This window comes from Sus scrofa, chromosome 8 (genome assembly GCF_054392235.1).
Source record: "Sus scrofa isolate SSC_HxYL_T2T_F1_AM1 chromosome 8, Sscrofa_HxYL_maternal_Yorkshire_Landrace_v2.0, whole genome shotgun sequence".
Lineage (NCBI taxonomy): Eukaryota > Metazoa > Chordata > Mammalia > Artiodactyla > Suidae > Sus > Sus scrofa.
The window spans coordinates 110,702,751-110,722,761 of NC_139390.1; the positions used below are offsets into that span (position 1 = coordinate 110,702,751).

At 37.0% G+C, this 20,011-nt stretch overlaps 1 long non-coding RNA gene across 1 annotated transcript in view; it reads left to right on the forward strand.

Annotated features, from left to right (window-relative positions):
- Nucleotides 1-20,011, forward strand: part of LOC110262165 (uncharacterized) — a 75,299-nt gene that overhangs the window by 43,116 nt on the left and 12,172 nt on the right. Inside the window, exon 3 of the long non-coding RNA XR_014813130.1 lies at nucleotides 18,979-19,135. This is a non-coding gene — a long non-coding RNA (uncharacterized LOC110262165). The remainder of the gene's footprint in view (nucleotides 1-18,978; nucleotides 19,136-20,011) is intronic.

Genomic DNA, 20,011 nt, shown 5'->3' on the forward strand with positions numbered 1-20,011 from the left:
TGAATGAATGATGTGGGCCTGAACTAAAAGTCTAGGGCCTTATAGGGTGCCTTCTTGGGAGCCAAACTTAAAAGGCTCATTTGTCTTCCTACCCTTGTTTATCTTTTGCTCTGGTTTTATTGCTTAGTTCTTCTAGCTCATTACATTATTATATGTATTTTGTAAGATACCTGCCAAAACCCTTTTGGAATAAAATGAGGGTATAAATAATCAACTTTTAATGAAATAGTATAATCATTAGGTTGGGTTTTCTTGAGCACATCCTGGGTGATGATGGGGATGATGAAACAAGGAAACAATAGAAAATTTTACTGTTTTATTTAGGAACACCAGCTAGTTAACCCTTAAAATGCACAAGCCATATTCATAAGGCTCTCCTTGATATTTGAGCAAAATTTTAAAATGAAAAAAATGCTGGAAGCGAGAGTTAAATATTTATAATATTTATTAATATGGGGAGTTCACATCATGGCTCAGCAGAAACGAATCTGACTAGTATCCATGAAGACACAGGTTCGATCACTGGCCTCGTTTAGTGGGTTAAGGATCCAGCGTTGCTGTGAGTTGTGGTGTAGGTCACAGACGTAGCTCAGATCTGGCATTGCTGTGGCTGTGGCATAGGCTGGCAGCTGTAGCTCCAATTCGACCCCTAGCCTGGGAACCTCCATATGCCATGGGTGCGGCCCTAGAAAGACAAAAAAGAAAAAGAAAAAGAAAAAAGAAAAAAAATTATTAATACACTCTCATACTATATGTTATGTACTGGTTGTTTTACATGTATGATGTATGTTCTGTTACTGTCATCTGCATTTTACAGATGAGGAAACTAAAGATAAGAATTGTTGGAGTTCCTGTCGTGGCGCAGTGGTTAACGAATCCGACTAGGAACCATGAGGTTGCGGGTTCGGTCCCTGCCCTTGCCCAGTGGGTTAAGGATCCAGCATTGCCGTGAGCTGTGGTGTAGGTCGCAGACGCGCCTCGGATCCCGCATTGCTGTGGCTCTGGCGTAGGCCGGTGGCTACAGCTCCGATTAGACCCCTAGCCTGGGAACCTCCATATGCCGCAGAAGCGGCCCAAAGAAATAGCAAAAAAAAAAAAAAAGACAAAAAAAGAATTGTTAAGTACCTTGCCTAAAGTCACACTGGTTAAAAAGTGGCAGCCAGGATTTGAAGCCTGGCTGCAGGTCTATTATACCATTACTCAGCATTACCTCTCCAGATAGCACAAGACTGTTGTATAAATAGCTCTGTGATTCTCAATCCTGAAAGTTCTGTAGCACCGTCTTGGGAAGGGATGAGGGAAAATTAAAACATATTCTGATATCTGGGACCCACTTGGAAATCATCACATATATCTTCTAAAACCCTTATAGGTGACTCTATTATTTCACCCTATGTTAATAACTACTGAAATAGATGAACCATCAATTTCAGTTCATAAACTAAAGAGCAGCAAGGACTTTGAAGGAATAGTCTATGTTCTGAGCAGGCTTTTCCCAAATCTTTGGAATATAGAAATGATTAAAATTAATGCAGTATCATAGTGATAAAATAGTTACAAGAATAATCATGACACCCCCAAAGAGGTAGCCAAATCATACATACCGGCTCCACACTGTCACTCTCCTGTCAACAAAAGACACCGTAGTTGAGCAGTAGGGAGTTAGATTCTATATTCAAGAGAATGCAGGAATTTAAGTCCTGACATGAAGGAAGTCAGACCAAGCAATACCTGTTTTACAGCATGTGTAGGTTACACTTCCCATCAGCAGAAGAGTACCCTTGTAAGGTAGTCACCCAATGAGCTAAAATACAGCTGCATACTCCATTTTTACTACATGATAAAGAATGTCCTTTTAAACCTATGTTTTATTGCCAAAACTATGTGAAATACCTTTAACCACTTTAATTTGTCATAGAAGATCACAGAGATTGAAGCTTAATTTATTGAATTCATTTATTCTGTACTCAGAAATAAGACTTTATTTGGAGGAGATAGAGCAAGAGTAAGGGAGCAAGAAAGAGATTAAGTGAAAGAGGCTAAGTACACAAGTAATAAATTAAAACTAACATGTGTATTTCCCTTGAGAGTTATTGATTCCTTGTGGAAACATATGCAGTGCCTTTTAATGTCAACCCTCCCAACCCTTTCAATTATTTTAGTTCCTGGATTTTTCCAGACACCAAGGATTTAACAACTTACAGAGACTCTATATGCTAATTATTCACTGGGATTTTTGTGTGTATTTCATTCACATCCATACTGCTAAATGCAATTGTGGCAGGTGCCACATTCCTGAAAAAAAAAAAAAAATGTTGTTCTTTTCTCAATAATGGCTTAGATGCTTCAAATCCTTTGTGGCATTGTGGGGTTTAAAGAAGTAAATTAGGAGTTCCCGTCGTGGCGCAGTGGTTAACGAATCTGACTAGGAACCATGAGGTTGCGGGTTCGGTCCCTGCCCTTGCTCAGTGGGTTGCCGTGAGCTGTGGTGTAGGTTGCAGACGCGGCTCGGATCCCAAGTTGCTGTGGCTCTGGTGTAGGCCGGTGGCTACAGCTCCAATTCAACCCCTAGCCTGGGAACCTCCATATGCTGCGGGAGCGGCCCAAGAAATAGCAACAACAACAACAACAACAAAAGACAAAAGACAAAAAAAAAAAAAAAAAAAAAAAAAAAAAGTAAATTAATGTTATATGCCCTCAAAGGTTGCCGTGTTTATTCTGGCACTAATGTTAAACAGATTTTCTAATGCAGTGACAATAAAATGGTAGTGATAGTTCCCTACTTATATTTCACTACGAGATTCTTAATTTTAGGAAATAAACTGCTATTTGTGTCCAGAAACTCACTCTTTCACCTAATTTTATCTTGACTAAAATTGGTAATAGTCCTTAACCTTTATGTGGGTGATTTTTCTTTCTTTCTTTTTAGGCTTTATAGTTTTATAGAGCAGTTTTACAGTTTGAAACTGTAAAAGAACTCCTTGAGATATGGAGGACTAACTCCATATCAATTCGATTAAGGGACAACATTCGGTATAATCCTCCAAGGACTTTTATTTGTGAGGTATTATACTAAGTTCTTTGATGCTAAGAGGAAAATCTACGAAACAGTAGGAAGAGTAATCAAAATAATAATAATAATAATTATAATCTATCATTAGTGATCATTTGGGCAGGTTCTAGATTGTCATTTTCCCTGATATAAGTAGTTTGAAGAGGCAGGCTAAACAAATCTTACTCTAGGTAAGATTACAGAACAAATAGTATTTTAAATAAATATTTTCTGGCATGTTAAAAGCATCTGCTGATGAACAGGGCATTTTTTTAGCAGGAGAGTGTTATCTGAGGAGAGTCATTGCACAGAGATCAGGAGGGCTCATCTTTCTTTTTTAAACTGCACTCAGCAGTGTCTGAGTTTGCGGGCAGACCTGCCTGTACTCCTCCATGAGATTAGCAGGCAAGTGTACATAGAGTCGGCTTTACAAAGCCAGCTCCACCTGCAGAAGGTCTCCAAGGTGTCCATTTTGAGTCAAGTTACAGAATACTGCCATTTCAACCTTGGGTCTCAGCTACATTTCCTAATTCAGCTTTAAGCAGTCATTAGCACACCCACTCTTTGTTTTCTCAACATTTATGTCTACTTTCCGTCACTTGGAACTCAGAGAAGAGAGGAGGTGATTCTTTGATTCCTAACTTCTTTCTTTTTTTTTTTTCTTTTTTGACTCCAAAGATTCAATGGCCACCTTCCTACATTTTTTAGGAATAAAATGAGGGGATAGCTCAATACTAAGTCCCCTTCAGCCATTTAAACTTTTCTAGGTAACACATTTTTTTAAAGTGACATGCAGTTGGTTATAATCGAAAGTAGCCAAATGTGCATGTATGTGGGGAAAAGGGAACCCCTGTGCACTACTGGTGAGATTGTAAATTGGTCCAGCCGCTATGGAAAACAGTAGGGAAGACTTTCAAAAAATTAAAAATAGAACTACCTTTGATTCAGCAATTCCACTTCTGGAACTATATTCAAAGGAAACAAAAACTTTTAACTCAGAAAGAAATCTGTACCTCCATGTTCATAGCAGCATTACTTATAATAGTCAAGACACGGAAATATCCTAAGTGTCCATCATTGGATGAATGGATGAAGAAGATGTGGTGTATATATGCAGTGGAATATTATTCAGCCATTAAAAAAACTCAAGACAGTCCTGCCATTTTGTGATGGATGGATCTTGAAGACATTATGCTGAGTGAAATAAGTCAGACAGAGGAAGACAAATACTGGATGATCTCACTTATAATCTTAAAAAACAAACAAACGAAAAACAAAACTCATAGGAAGAGAGATGAGACCTGGGGTTATCAGAGGCAAAAGGTGAGGGAGGGGAAAATGGAAAAGATGGTCCAAGGATATAAACCTCCAATGATAAGATAAACAAGTACTGGGATGTGATGTACAACATGATGACTATGGCTGACACTGATGAATGATACACAGGCATGTTGTGTTATTGTACTTTGCTTTATTGCACTTCAGAGATAGAGCATTTTCCACAAATTTAAGGTTTCTGGCAACCCTTTGTTGTCAGATGACAGCATTTTTAAGCAATGAAGAATTTTTAATTAAGATATGTACATTTTTTTTACCCCTGATGCTATTTCACAGTTAATAGACTACAGTATCGTAAAAATATACTTTTATATGCACTGGGAAACCAAAACATTCATGTGAATCACTTTATTGTGATATTCACTTTAAAGCAGTGGGATGGAACTAAACCAGCAAAATCTCCCAGGTATGCCTGTATAGGAACATTGTTATAAGAGTAAATGCTAAGAGGTCTCATCACAAAGAGAAAAATTCCCCCTTTTTTCTTTTTTTCTTTCTTTTCCCCCTTTTTTCTTTTTCTTTCTTTTCTTTTATCTATACAGGAATGTGAATGTTAGCTGAACCTATTTGGTAGTCATTTCACAATGTATGTAAATCAAACCATCATGCTGTATTCCTTAAACTTATACAGTGATGTATGTCAATAGTTTCTCAATAAAACTGTCAGGGGGTGAAATTAGCCAAAAGTGCATTTCTCTAAAAACACTACACTTATGTCCAGTTTTCCAAATTTGTGAGACTTTAAAATTGGAATTAAAAATACAAAATAAATTCTCATCTACACTATTTCTCTTTAAAATAGTAGATCAAATATTAAAATATCTTCTTTCCCATCAAAGGAATTATACAATTATTATTACTTCCTAATCCCATTCAGGATACAGATTACATCTGGAAAGTTCAAAAGGTAAAAAATATATATACTGTATGAGAAGATATACGATCCAATACGTATTTATCCCAGGGCCTGTCATCTCTAAAGCCAAATTGCTGTGAATCAAAAACTCAGACATGATTGCAAACTATTACAATGACATATTTTTGCCTAAAAAGGAAAAGGATAGAAAAGGGAAGAGAGTTTCACCTTTTGAATATCTAGATGTGCTAAATATCATGGTAGAGACATTTTTATAATCTGTAACCCTTGCAATAGTTTTGTGATGTAGATATTTTTATCCCATTTTTATAGTGAAGTCAGTCAAAGTTCAGAGAGATTGAACATGTGCTCAAGAACACCCTGTTAGTAAAATCTAAAGTTTTTGAATCCCTGCCTGTTGACCCCAGAACGCAAGTCTTTTCCAAATCATTTTCACCATGTGTTGACATGGGCTACTTTGGGTTGTGGCAGTGCAAAGTGTGAAAAGCTATGATGACAGAGTGGTGTTTTCACTTGTGACAGGATAAACTCCCTTTATGTTCCCATCATCAATGCTTTTTTTCCCAAAGATCATCTATTCAGTCATAAGTCTCACATCCTCAGGAAGCAATTGTTCCATCATTCTTAGAGGACTGTTATTTCCTTAAATGTTAGATGGAATGAGGTCACACATCAGGCCCATGGCGACTGGTCTTTGTTTAATGGTTGATAATGCATTTGTCTTAAGGTCAAATGGGATTATTACCAGAACTCTACTGAAACATAAAAGGCAAATGAAAAAGTGACAAAAAACAGAGTTGGGTCAGAACTCAAAAAAAAGAAAAGAAAAAAACCCCACAGAATGGATTTAATGTTGAAAAGGCAAAAACTGGGGACATAAAAGCAGTAATAGAAAAGTATTTTACAAATATCATAAAAATGTGTTTAAAAGACAGATTTCAGTTTTGCAAGGCAGAGGAATGAAATATAAAAAATTCTTCTTTGCTATAGAGGGAAAAAACTAATAATGTGACATTAAAAAATACAGATTTTAAACAGTTTTACTCCTTCATATGTTTTATTTTTATTAAAATACATGTATTGGAAAGTATATCTTAGCCTACATATACAAAAGTATACATCTCAGTGAATTTTCATAAAACGAACACATCTAGGTATCTACCACCCAGATCAAGAAATAGTGCTTTTCCAGGACTTCAGAAATCCTTCTCAAGCCCCTGCCCGTTCCCATTCCTGCATAAGTCACTCCTAACTTCTAACACTGTAGACCAGTTTTGCCTGCTTTCCACCTTCATATATAACAGAATCATACAATATGTACTTTTCTGTGTCTAACTTCTTTTGCTGAATACTCTTACTGTTATATGGAGCAGGTGTTCATATTTATTGCTAAATTGTATGTGTCACTGAAAGAATAAAATGCAATTTATTTATTATTTTATTTTACTTTTTAAATTATGGTTGATTTACAGTGTTGTGCCAATTTCTGCTGTAGGGCAAAGTGCCCAGTTTAAAAAATATATACATATATATATATATACACACATACACACACACAGTATTTTTCTCATACTATCTTCCATCATGTTCTGTCCCAAGAGATTGGATATAGTTCCCTGTACTATACAGTAAGATCTCATTGCTTATCCATTCTAAATGTAATAGTTTGCATCTACTGACTCCAAACTCCCAGTCCATCCCACTCCCTCCCCACTGGCAACCGCAAGTATGTTCTTATGTCTGTGAGTCTGTTTCTATTTTGTAGATAGGTTCATTTTTGCTATATTTTAGATTCCACATATAAGTAATGCCATTTTTCCTTCTCTTTCTGACTTCACTTAGTATGAGAATTTCTAGTTGCATCCATGTTGCTGCAAATGCCATTATTTCATTCTTTTTTATGGCTGAGTAGTTTTCCATTGTAAATGTGTGCCACATCTTCTTAATCCATTCATCTGCTGATGGACATTTAGGTTGTTTCCATATCTTGGCTACATGTTGCTGTGAACATGGGGGTGCATGTATCTTTTTTGAATTAGAGTTTTGTCTGGACATATGCCCAGGAGTGGAATTGCTAGATCATATGTTAGTTTTGTATTTAGTTTTCTGAGGAATCTCCATAGTGTTTTCCATAGTGGTTGTACCAATTTACATTCCCATCAACAGTGTAGGAGTGTTCCCTTTTCTCCACACCCTCTCCAGCATTTGTTATTTGTAGACTATATGCAATTTATTTATCCATTCTGTATTTGTAGATATTTTAATTGTTCCCAGTTATGGCTATTATAAATGCTTAGGAATATACATATTCATGTATATTACTTTCTGCAGTTTACATATCTGTTGCATATGTATTTACAAGTGGAATTGCTAAATCTTTGGCTGTGCACTTGTTCAGTTTTAATATTTATTGCCAAAAGTTTTTCTGAAGTTGCTGTATCAATTTATATTCCTGTTAACAGTGTGAGAGTTCCAGTTGCTCCAAACCATTGCTTGAGATTGATATTGTCAGTCTTTTTCATTTTAGACATTCTGGAGGGTATGGGATGACATTTTAGTGTGATTTTAGTTTGCATTTCCCTGATGACAAATGAGGTTGAGAACATTTTCATATGTTACTGATAATTTGAATACAAGTTTTTGTCAAGTGCCCATCCATGTAAATCTTTTGCAACTTTTTCTAGTATATTTTCTGCTTTTTTTCTTACTGATCTGTTGGAACTTTTTTTTTTTTTTTTTTGGTATTCTAATTCTGTTGGTTTTGTATTGCAAATACCCTTTGCTTTGTGGGCCTGCCTTTCTTAATATTACATTTTATGAACAGAAGTTTTAATATAATATATCAATATTTTCCTTTTTGATTAGTGTTTTCTATATCCTGCTTAAGAAGTCTTTCTCTAATCCAAGTTCTTGAAGTTATTCTCCTGGGTTATCTTTGTAAACTTTATTATTTTACCTTTCACATTTAAATCTTGACATTACTTCAAATTGCTTTCTGTGTGTGGTAGGTGTTTCCTTTCTGAAAAAAATACTTGTTCTAGTCTGTCATCCAGGACAAGAGACAGAAAGATAGGAAGTCACAATAAAGTGAGAAAAACAGGAGCAGTCTTAAAACGTTTATGTATCTTTGGATTACTTGATCTTGAAGATAGGATCCTTATTTATAAAATATGTTGACAGCTGTCACTATAGAGTCAGCAAATGTATTCTAAAAGGTGAGAAAGAGATATAGAATGATTTTTTTGGGGGGGAGGGACACTAAAAGAATACGAAACCCCTAGTTATTTGTGGTGGTGAGGGGTAGGCAACTCCCCATTCAGAATGAGTTCAGGAGCTTTAGCAAGGACTTTAAAATAAAAAAAAAGAATTGGGTTTATATTTCAGCCCTGCCACTTACCAGCTGCTATTGCTGCAGTTACCTAACCCACTGTGGGTTCTCATCTGCACAATTAAAGTCATACCTATGTCCCTGGCTAAAGGGAGGAGGCAATTAGATACCATATATGTTTTATTCATCATTGTGTCCCTAGCACTTACAGCAGCTATGTCATATAGTAGAAGTTAACATTGTGTTCCCATCTGTTTACATTATCATTATCAGTTATCTACACTCTAGAATAAATTTAGAGGCTACATTGAGGGTGAAAAGGAAGAGATCATGAAACCAGAGACTACCTACTTTCGTGATTTGGTCAAAGCAAAATTAGGTTGGACAGTTTAATGCTGATACCCAAGAAGAAAGTAGAATATCATTTCAAAGTGTCCTTAAAAGGACAGAAATAGAGTAATGAGCATGCCTTTGCAAACCCAAGTAGTGCTAGAAAGACTAATTTAATTTCCTTTCCTTATATATAGTAATGTTGATAAAGGGAAAACTCTTTAACCATCAGTAAGTGCTTTCATTTCATCCTACCCAACATTCTTGGGAGTATACCAAATTCTTTTTCTTCAAAGTATGAGCCTTTGCCCTGGATCAGCAGCATAAATACCACGTGGAAGCTTGCTAGAAATGCAAACTTTCAGGCCCTTTTCCAGACCTACTGACTTGGAACCTGCATTTTAGCAAAATCCCTAGGGGATATTTAAGTGCTTTAATTTTGATAAGCACTGGACTAGACAATAGATTAAAGTATCTACTGATCTGATAACCCACATTTAAAAAATAAAACTAGGAGTAGGAGCAAGGATAGAAAGATGGAGTGGGTCAAGCTGAAGAAATGGCAACCCATCCTATATAAGGTCAGTTTATTTGTTAGCAAGGTCATTTTGACTGAAAGTCCCAGGAACTGAACACTGCATGCTCTCAGACAGGGCTAGTTATCCTTCCATTCATCCCCATATTTTGCTCTTTTCTCCACAATCTCAAAAAAAAAAAAAAAACCGGAGTTCCCGTCGTGGCGCAGTGGTTAACGAATCCGACTAGGAACCATGAGGTTGCGGGTTCGGTCCCTGCCCTTGCTCAGTGGGTTAACGATCCGGCGTTGCCGTGAGCTGTGGTGTAGGTCGCAGACGCGGCTCGGATCCCGCGTTGCTGTGGCTCTGGTGTAGGCCGGTGGCTACAGCTCCGATTGGACCCCTAGCCTGGGAACCTCCATATGCCGCAGGAGCGGCCCAAGAAATAGCAACAATAACAACAACAACAACAACAAAAAAGAGAGACAAAAGACAAAAAAAAAAAAAAAAAAAAAAAAAAAAAAAAAAAAAAAAAAAAAAAAAAAAAAAAAAAAAAAAAAAAAAAAAACCACATAGCGATTGAATGTTATTTTTACTTTTTTTTTTTTTTTTTTTTGGTCTTTTTGCCATTTCTTGGGCCGCTTCTGCGGCATATGGAGGTTCCCAGGCTAGGGGTCCAATTGGAGCTATAGCCACCGGCCTATGCCAGAGCCACAGCAACCGGGATCCAAGCCACGTCTGCAACCTACACCACAGCTCACAACAACGCCAGATCGCTAACCCACTGAGCAAGGCCAGGGATTGAACCCGCAACCTCATGGTTCCTAGTCAGATTCATTAACCACTGAGCCACAACGGGAACTCCTATTTTTACTTTTGATTTCTCTCTTAGCTTAGACAAGACTACAGGCGAACTGAAGGAAAAAGAAATGGAGGAGATGGAATTCTCTTGTGGTGCAGTAGGTTAAGGATCCAGCGTTGTCCCTGAGGTGGCTTGGGTTGCTTCTGTGGAACAGGTTCTGTCCTTGGCCCCGCAACTTCCACATGCCATGGGTGTAGCCAAAAAGAAAAAAAAAAAAAAAAAACAAAAAGAAAGAAATGGAGGAGAGGAATAAGGCATAGTCTTTAAAAGAAATTGCTGCTGACATAATGTCCTGATTTCTCATTCAGACACCGATTCGGCGAAAAATTATTCTTCTTTCCAATGTCTAACCTAGAGTCTTAAACACTTTATCTATACTTTCTATGTCCTCTCTGAAGGGGAAAATAGCATGAATGGATTGGGTTACAGAGTTTCTAAAAAAGTACTTAGAAGTTTGTAGAAGTAAACTCTGGTGAATTAAATAAGTGAAATGAGTGGCCTGACTCACTGTAGTGGTCTATGAACCTAAAAATTGTGAATTGCTAGATAGGTAAGTCCATTCTGTTAGTAGGTACACCAGAGACTTAACTGTTTATGGTTACCTATATTTGTTAAAGAATTTTGGTAAAATAATGATAATATTAAAATCACTAATATGTTTGGTTTGATTAATATTTGACAGAAACTGTTAAAGTGGCTTAGATATAATCCCACTTTTAGTTTTCTCAAAAATGTAGATGAGTTAGGAGATTTTATATTAGTATTCATCTACTTAGTCCTAGTAGGTTAGAGGAAAGTAAGAATCACAATAACACAAAATATTCACTAATAAGTTGACTACTTATAGAATATATTCCCATTCAAATAAGCATCACTTCTATTTAATGCCAGCATCCCAGTACAGGAGCCAAAGTTTTTGTCCCTCAGCTTCCTGTTATTTGTATTAAACATTCAGCACCACAGTGAAAACCAACAACAATGCATAATTATAGATTTTGGAAAAGGTGAAATTGATGAAAAATAGGTTGGAACACTGTTCAAATCACAAGCAAAGACATTAACAAATGAGGACCTCGCAGAATTTAGAATAATTAACAACTGAAGAAGAGAAAGTCAGCAAACTCTTAACAGATTATGTTCTTCATAAAAGAACAATTAATCAAAAGATTATGATTCTGCTATAGAAGCCCAATCTGAAGTAAAGATTGTCTATCATGCTATTGTATAATTTTATCCCCCAAATACACCAAAAATTGATGCTTTATGCTAGGTGATTATTTATGCTAGGAAATAACTTCGTGCAGTGGTTAACTATGAACTAAGATGAATTCATTTTCATGTCATTTAGCTTGAATTCTTAAAGATGAATTTGCAAACTTCTTACAATTTGCTATAAATTATATAAAATTATATTTGAAGTGTATTCACTTTAAGTGGGTTTTTCTTTCAGTATCAGTCATGCTTGTGAAGTTCCTGTTGTGACTCAATGGAAATGAACCTGACTAATATCCATGAGGATCCCCAGCCCTGCTCAGTGAGCTCCCCAGCCCTGCTCGGTGAGTTAAGGATCCAGCGTTGCTGCAAGCTGTGGTGTAGGTTGGAGACACAGCTCGCATCTGGCATTGCTGTGGCTATGGCGTAGGCGTGCAGCTATAGCTCCGATTCTACCCCTAGCCCTGGAACTTCCATATGCTGCACCTGTGGCTCCAAAAGACAAAAAAAAAAAAAAAAAAAAAAAATCCTGCTCAGGTAAGGAGGCTTTCCTGTCTTATTAGTATCCATTCTATATACAGGAAAACTGAGTGTTTACGTGGCTCTATAACATGACTAAAATCACATCCAGACATCCATTCTCCAAGATCTAGTCTTAGTCCTGCAGAGTATTGCTACTGAAATTAGGATTATAAAATCATTCTCCGAGTTCCCCTTGGCTCAGCATGTTAAGGATCTGGTGTTGTCAGTGCTTTGGCTCTGGTTACAGCTATAACGTGGGTTTGATCCCTGGCCCAGGAACTTCTGCATGCCATGGGCACAGCCCAAAAACTCTTTTAATAATAAGAATTTGACCAATGAAACCGAAGTGGGACAGAGGAACATTAAATCCCTGACTTCTAAAGTTGTTGAAAGTAATATGATGCTATAAGACATAGAATAGAATCTGAGGAAATCAATGAATTTATTTTTGGGGAGTCAAGATGCCTCTTCTCCCTTAAAGAAAGTGAATGCAACTGGTACTGGGAGAAAAAGTTTTCTAAAAATATGATATTCAATAAATCATTTAGTACAAAGTAAATTTTAAAGATTAGAGAACATCTGGAATCATAAAACCATATCATTCAAGCCCACTGCTACTCTGCTCAAGTTCATGGGCTATGAGCATGTGACTGATTGCACATCCAAACTGAAACAGTGTAGTACCTATGGGAACCTTTCATTTACAGACAATACCTGTAGGCCCCAGGCTCTACATGTATACATGCTAATTATACAAATCCTTTCATGTTATAAACTTTGTGATAAATGGGATATAATCTTTTAATTCCAATTGCTAAAACACATGGCCTTGTCTATTCTTCTTTTTCATATATTTGAGGAAAAGATAACCTGCCTTAAAATTTTAGTTAGATAAACATAATATCCTTCAGGGAGGAGAGAGAATAACAAATTTTAATGGCCCATTATCAGAGCTCCCACTAGCACAAATTAAGTGTAATTTTGTTAAAGATGTAAAAAACAAAAGCAAGTAAGTTTACTAGTGAAAAAGATTTACTTGAACTGGGGAAGTTGGTTGCTTGCCAAAATCAATCTTAACTTGAGAATCAACTAAGAATATTGACTCTCTTAGGAAAAGTCAGTCTAACAAAGAAATTGTGAGACACAAATAAAGCATTTTATAATCAAAATGCATTGGTAGAGAAGTTCCTGCTGTGTTGCATTGCATTAAGGATCTGGTGTTGTCTCTGCAGTGATGTAGGTTCAATTCCTAGCCCAGAGCAGTGGGTTAAGGATTCAGCATTGCCACAGATGAGACTTAGGTCACAGCCGCAGCTTAGATTTGACCTCTGGCTTGGGAACTTCCTTATGCCACAGATGTAACAAAAACAAAAACAAAGTGCATTGGTGGGTAAAAATGAGGCTGACCAGCCAATACTGATGAAACATTTAAGCTATTGTAACTTCCAACCGTTTATCATGTTGTATGAATTATTCTTCTACATACATAATTTGCTTTATTTCCTTTTTTGCCCACTGTATATTAAGTGACAGAAACATGAATGCTAATTACTCTCCTAGGACAAAATAAAATTATTATGTATAATTGGTAAGATGAATTATATGGTTATTAATTTTTGATTGTGTATATTTTTCAAGGGTGAAGTGACATTGAGCTGAATATTCCAATATACATTCACATGAGGGTAAAGTTATAATATTTTAGCTAGGATATCTAAGGTGAGGTTGTATAGAATGGGTAGATTAGGCTATATACAACTATAAAAACAGATGGTACCTTGACGGAAAGGTCAGAGAGGTCTGTGAGGACATCATGTTTTAATAGTAATGATGATGATGATGAACATCATAGGCACACCACTGTTGATCCGGGGTGAATAAATTGTGAATGAAGGAATGAAGCATTTAGTCAATGACAAAGCTAAAAGCCTACAGACAAAACTGAGAAATGCTTAAAATGTATGAACACAGTATCATTGGATGTGTATTTATATAAGTATGGGAAAAAGAGAGCAACCACCTCATCAGAATATATTTAGACATGTCAACAGAAGTCTCTCAAAAGCCATGACACTGCAGAAAATGGCTTACAGCATCTGGCTCTGTCTTATCAGGTTGGGGAATCCATCTGAGTAAAATCATTGTCACCATTTGTGTGTGTGTGTGTGTGTGTGTGTGTGTGTGTGTATAAACTAAAATAATCCTCTCCTCAACTAGAGACTGGCCACAATCACAATCACCTCATTTGAAAGATTCAACCATGGAGTGTGTGTAAAGGTACAAATAGCCACTATAACAAATGATGTCGCTTCACCCTACCACATGTTCAAATAAATCGTACAATTTCTAGAACCCACTGTTGATACTGAATACCACGTTAGGCAATAGAAAGGAATTTATAGTATGTTTATGAAGATTTTCAAGTAATACCAAGGCATGTGGGTTAATTACAGACAAAAACAAGGTAATAGCTAGTTACTAGGTAAGACTCGTTATGAACTGAAATAAAAATAAAAACTCTAAAGAGTCTCAAAGGACAGCAAATTAAATGTGTTATCCCAGTCCTTAGCCCTGCACTGTCATATAACACTTACATGTAGGGTAAATAGGAAGATAGGAGATGGAAAGTACTTTTTCTTCAAAATTAACATGTGTCAAATCTTAATTAAGAGTTTTGTATTTGGGGGTCTTTTTTTTTTTTTTTTTTTTTTTGACCACCCCACAGCATATGGAGTTCCCAGGCCAGGGATCAGATCTGAGCTGTAGTTGCAACCTAAGCTGCAGCACTGCTGGATCCTTAACCCACTGTGCTAGGCCAGGGATCAAACCTGTGTCCCAGGGCTCCCAAGACTCCACCAATCCTGTTGCACCACAGCAGGAACTCCTACTTGGGGGTTTTGTATTGCCCCTAAAATTGGGAAATGGGAGAATCTTAGAAGAATCTTAGCTATTATATTATTTTTTATTATTATTATTATAACCAGAATGCGTTTGTAATCATCAGACCTTTAAACAATCCTTGAATTTTCCATGTTATCAGTGGCTTTGGAGAAATTTCTGTTTATCACTCCAAATATAGTGTTAACAGCATCAAGACAGAAGTATATGAAACATAAGGATTGAAATAAAAGGAATATGAAAGATGGCAAGTCTACTAGATCAGGTAAAAGGGGAAAGGGCAGGTGGTGGGGTTTGGGGAGGAGGATGACAGGGTGGGTTTTTTTCCCTTCATTTCAGAAGTCAGTTCTTCCAGTGTAGTGTATCTATTACATAGCTCTCCTTCTTCAGTCCATTTCTGAAATTCATACCACATAGCCTTTTTTGTACCTACTGGTCAACCCAACCAGTGCTGTTGCCAAGCAACAAGTGTTACACAAGAATCTGAATGCATCAAATCTTCCTTGGCTGTGATTTCTTCGCGGCCCCAGTTTTCTCTGTGTTCCAGCGGGGTTTGCTTTTTCCTGAATTGTGCACACAGGGTCAGGTGGAATGGAGTTCCAAATCACTCTGTGCTCTGCGGCATCCCGATTTCTTTCTGCAGCTAACCTCCTGACACGTTTGCAGCTGTTCTGTGGCAGAAAGACAATCTCCGTGTTCAGGCGGTGAGCTTTCTTTCTTTCACCCTTGACCCTGGGGTTGCAGGCCATGGTGTTGGGCGTATCCCTGAGTGCATCTGTCCAGCAGGATTCACTTCTTAGTGCACTGAGATTTCCTAGGTTTCCTCAGAGTAAGCCCCCAGTTGCATCACCACCGACTGTGGTGTGGCTTTGAATGCCTGAGGCTGAGTTGATTTTGTTGGATATCTGACCTTGCTTAACCAGACTCGTCTACTCTCTTGCCATTCATACCCAGGCTGTCCAACCTTCATACAGCTGAGCCAAGTTATCTAGATTAGTTGCTTCCTTAATGACATAGTCAACCTGTTCAGCAACTGACATCCTCCTATTTGGACCAACATCTCGGCCCTCTAACTTGGCTTTCACTCTCTTCCACACACTCACCGTATATGAATTTCTCTCTTGCACAGCTTTCCCAGTTTTAGGGTCTCTGACGGCCTTTTTAGAACTACAAGCAGTACTCTTGCCAGTTCCTGGAACAGTGCTTGGTGGAGTATCTGCTGATGTAGCTAGATTTTTCTGAATCAGCTTTCTAGCATTCTGTGACATGACATCAGGCTGAGTCTTCTGGCCAGTGTTGCTCCGGACTGCTGCAGCAAAGGATGGCTGATAAGTAGCAAAAATATAGCTATTATATTTTAGAAAAAAAAGTTTCATCTGAACATCTGCAGTTTAAAAGTATTCAATAAGGAGTTCCCAATGGAGCTTAGTGGGTTGAGAACCCAACATAGTGTCTGAGAGGATGTGGGTTCAATCCCTGGTCTCCCTCAGTGGGTTAAGGCTCTGGCATTGCCACAGGCTGCAGTGTAGGTCACAGATGCCGCTTGGATCAAGTGTCGTCATGTCTGTGGCATAGGCCACAGCTGTACCTCTGATTCAACTCCTAGCCTGGGAACTCCCATGTGCCACAGGTGTGGCCCTAAAAAAAATTCATTAAGAGGATAGTGCACATCAACTGTTTGTTCTTCTTTAGAGAAGATGAAATAAAAATAAAAATATTGAAATTATAAGATTAACCATATAAGGTCTCTGCCTACTTAGACTTCCCTGTACATTGGAATAGACAAACATACAGTCAAATAATTATACTACATGAAATAAATAGGCAAAAAATGAAGAGATCTATATAAGGTAATATAACACAGAGGAGAGAGGGTCTATCTCTGGGTGACATCAGGGCTTAAGGTGTTTGAAGATAGTATAAACTGATCTGAGTCATGATCCCCAGACACACAGGGTGTGGAAACAAATGCAGAAAGAGATCTGAAAGAGCATGTCAGCTTAATGGATCTGCAAATTATTCTGTTGGGCTAGAATTTCATAGAATTTTTGAAGAAGAGCTTATGAGGCTCAAAAGATTTTATTTTTACAGGGGATGAAACTATAGGAGAGGGAGAGCCATCAGAGATATTTTTTTAAGAAAGTGAAATATTCAGATTTCAACTTAAAGGGGATTGTGCTGGCAGCAGTGTGGGTCAAGGATTAGAGGACTACAAGATAGAGGCTGAGAGATTCTTAGAGAATAAATGGTTAAGGCAAGTAAATGATGAAGCACTATTTGCAGGAATAGAGATAAGGTGACCAGTTACAGAGACTCTTAGAAGTGCACTGTGAGCTGAGAGAAGAGAAGTAATTGAGGATGACTCATCTCTGATTTAGGCAGGAAAACATTCTAACAAAATTGCATTTAAATCATAATGTTGAATTTGAAGTGTTTGTTCCAGGATTAGAAATCTAGTTGGTAGAATTTTGAGTTTTCAGCAAGGGGGAGATTGTCTGGGCTGGAGTTATATATTTGAGAGGTCATTGGAACATTCCTGAGCAAATAAAAATGGCTAAGATTGAGCAAGAAGAATTGATAGAAAAAAAGAAAAGAGGGCAAAGACCAGAAGCCATTAGAGGATTAGATTATGGATAAGACAGCATAGAGCCTGACATATATTGCTCAATAAGTAGTTGTCAAATTAATGAACAAATGAACATCATTTTTAGTCCCAAGGATAGCAGGTAGGATGAGGAGTTGAATATGGAATTAAGAAAGAGGGTTGCTACAGAATCTTCTTTCCTAGTTTTTAGTAGATTGCAAAGAAATAAAAGTCAGTACTCTACATTGGCTAGGCATATAATTTTGGAAGTTTTAAGCCCAGAGAAGTGGTTGCTGAGGAAATGAGTATGAATAGAAATAGGGTGGAAGACTGAGTTCTAGTCATGAAGAGGAAGCAGATCCAGCAACTAAGATAGATAAGCAGGCAGTGAGATGGGGGTAAAGAGAGATCAGAGTGGTGTCTTGAACACCCAGTGAGGAAAGTGGAGAAGGGGCAGTCACTACTCCAAATGCTGCCCATAAATGAAGCTAGATGAGGACTGAGAATTTTATATTGGATATGGCAAGGTAGAGGTCATTTGTGACCTTAACAAGTGGTCATCAGTGGGTTCAAGAGAGAGTCCTCTGGAGGAGTCAAATATGTGGGTTCCAGACAGAGAATGAGAAAGTGAAGAAAATAGAAACAGGTATGGAATTCTAGCATAAGAGGGAGCAGAGAAATGGGCAGAACTAGCGTGGGATGGGATGAGTCAAGAGAGGGATTCTTTTTAATGAGATGGGAGATCGTTCACAAGCTTTTAGCTGATGGGAATAATTTACTGCAGAAAGAAAGGGTGATACAGAAGAAAGAAGGGATCAGTCTAGCTTCAGAGAAGTTAAGGAGGAAGAGGACCCAGTATACAAGTTGAGGTGGGAAGTGGTGGTAGGAGCCATGCTGCTACAGGAAAAGCAGAGGATGTGGGTCCAGATGTAGGAAACTTGATAGATTTGGTAGAATTTAATTTTGCAGATGAGAAAAAAAAAATAGTAATACATAACTTTCCAAGACCCAGGAAGTCAGGCTAGTTAATTTGATTTCTGTTTTAAAATTGTGACATATGTTAAATGTTGGCCTAAATGAGACATAGTATCATTACTTAAAAATATTATTATTTTTGTAATTTGTCTCTTAGTAAGTGTAAGAATAAAATGGTATAAAAGTTTAAATGTAGAAGGTAGCTGGTTTTTACATGTTAAGTAATATGACAGCAACGACAGTGGAATCCATGTAAAGGAAATTTTAACACAACTGGAAGATTTCTAGGGTCATTTAACTAGTCCGACATTAAACAGGAAGCCATCAAGAGCAATATTTTCTTTAGGAATACCTATCCAAATCAAACTCAGAAGGGTACGTTTCCTTGCAAAATAAACAGAAAATAAATGCCCTGATAGCTGATTTCCCAGTAATAGTATATTTTCACAAAGTGCTTTTAAATAATTAAATTTTATTTTACATAGGAGGCATTCAGAAAAATCCTTTGTTAACGAGTACATGGAAGGATGAATACACTTTGAAGAAACATTGAGGAACTTTCTGGATCCTGTGAATAGTCGAATTATTCTTCAAAACCTGAGTTACCTTCCCTTATGGAAAATTGCCTGTTTGGATCCTAAAGCAAGTAACAGCGATAATAATAATTATACTCTCTAAATCAATTAGCTTTTGTAGAGAAATAGTATAAGGGATAAATTTATCTGAAAGTTGTTTTTATGAGATAGACTTGAGCAGATAAGGTGATAGAGACTTCAGAAGACATTAGAAAATATTTATTTTCTAAATTCAACACTCAGTGAATGTTAGATCAGATTATAATTATCACTGTTCATGTTTTCACTAACTTGTTTTATAACTGGTTCCTTTAGAGTCAATGATTAGGTTTTCTTTACTGTAAATAAGGCAGCTGGAATACTGTCTCCACCTAATGAGGTGATAATGTGACTTAACCCGGATTTTTATGTCCAACAGGGAAAATAATAATATTTAAATATAACAACTTATACATGCTTATATTCAATATATATCTGTTCATTTGGTTTAAAGATTGTACCTATTTCTTATGAAGTAATAAATGTTTAATATAATAAGCCATCAATCCAAGAACAGGTTGGAAAATAGTTATTATAAGATCAATGGGGGACAATATTGTGTCACTATAAGATCAACTGGGGACAAATTCTGATCAACAGGAGAGCTATCTTCCTACTTAATTTTAAAAAACACAATAGAATTACTACTTTTGGGGGAAAATATAGATAGAAAGTAAGTGCAAGCACAAAGAAATCTCTCTGAGACTACAAAAGTCAGTCTTTCACCTTACCTAAGAGCTGGATGGTTTTTTACCTCTTTGTGCCAAATATATGCCATAAATGCTAGTTAGGAAGGAAAACAGACAAACTTAATAAATACTCTTTTTTTTTACGTAAAAAGTAAATGCTTTTTTAACAGTTAATAATTTGATTATAGGCCATAACTCATCACATAACAAAATCA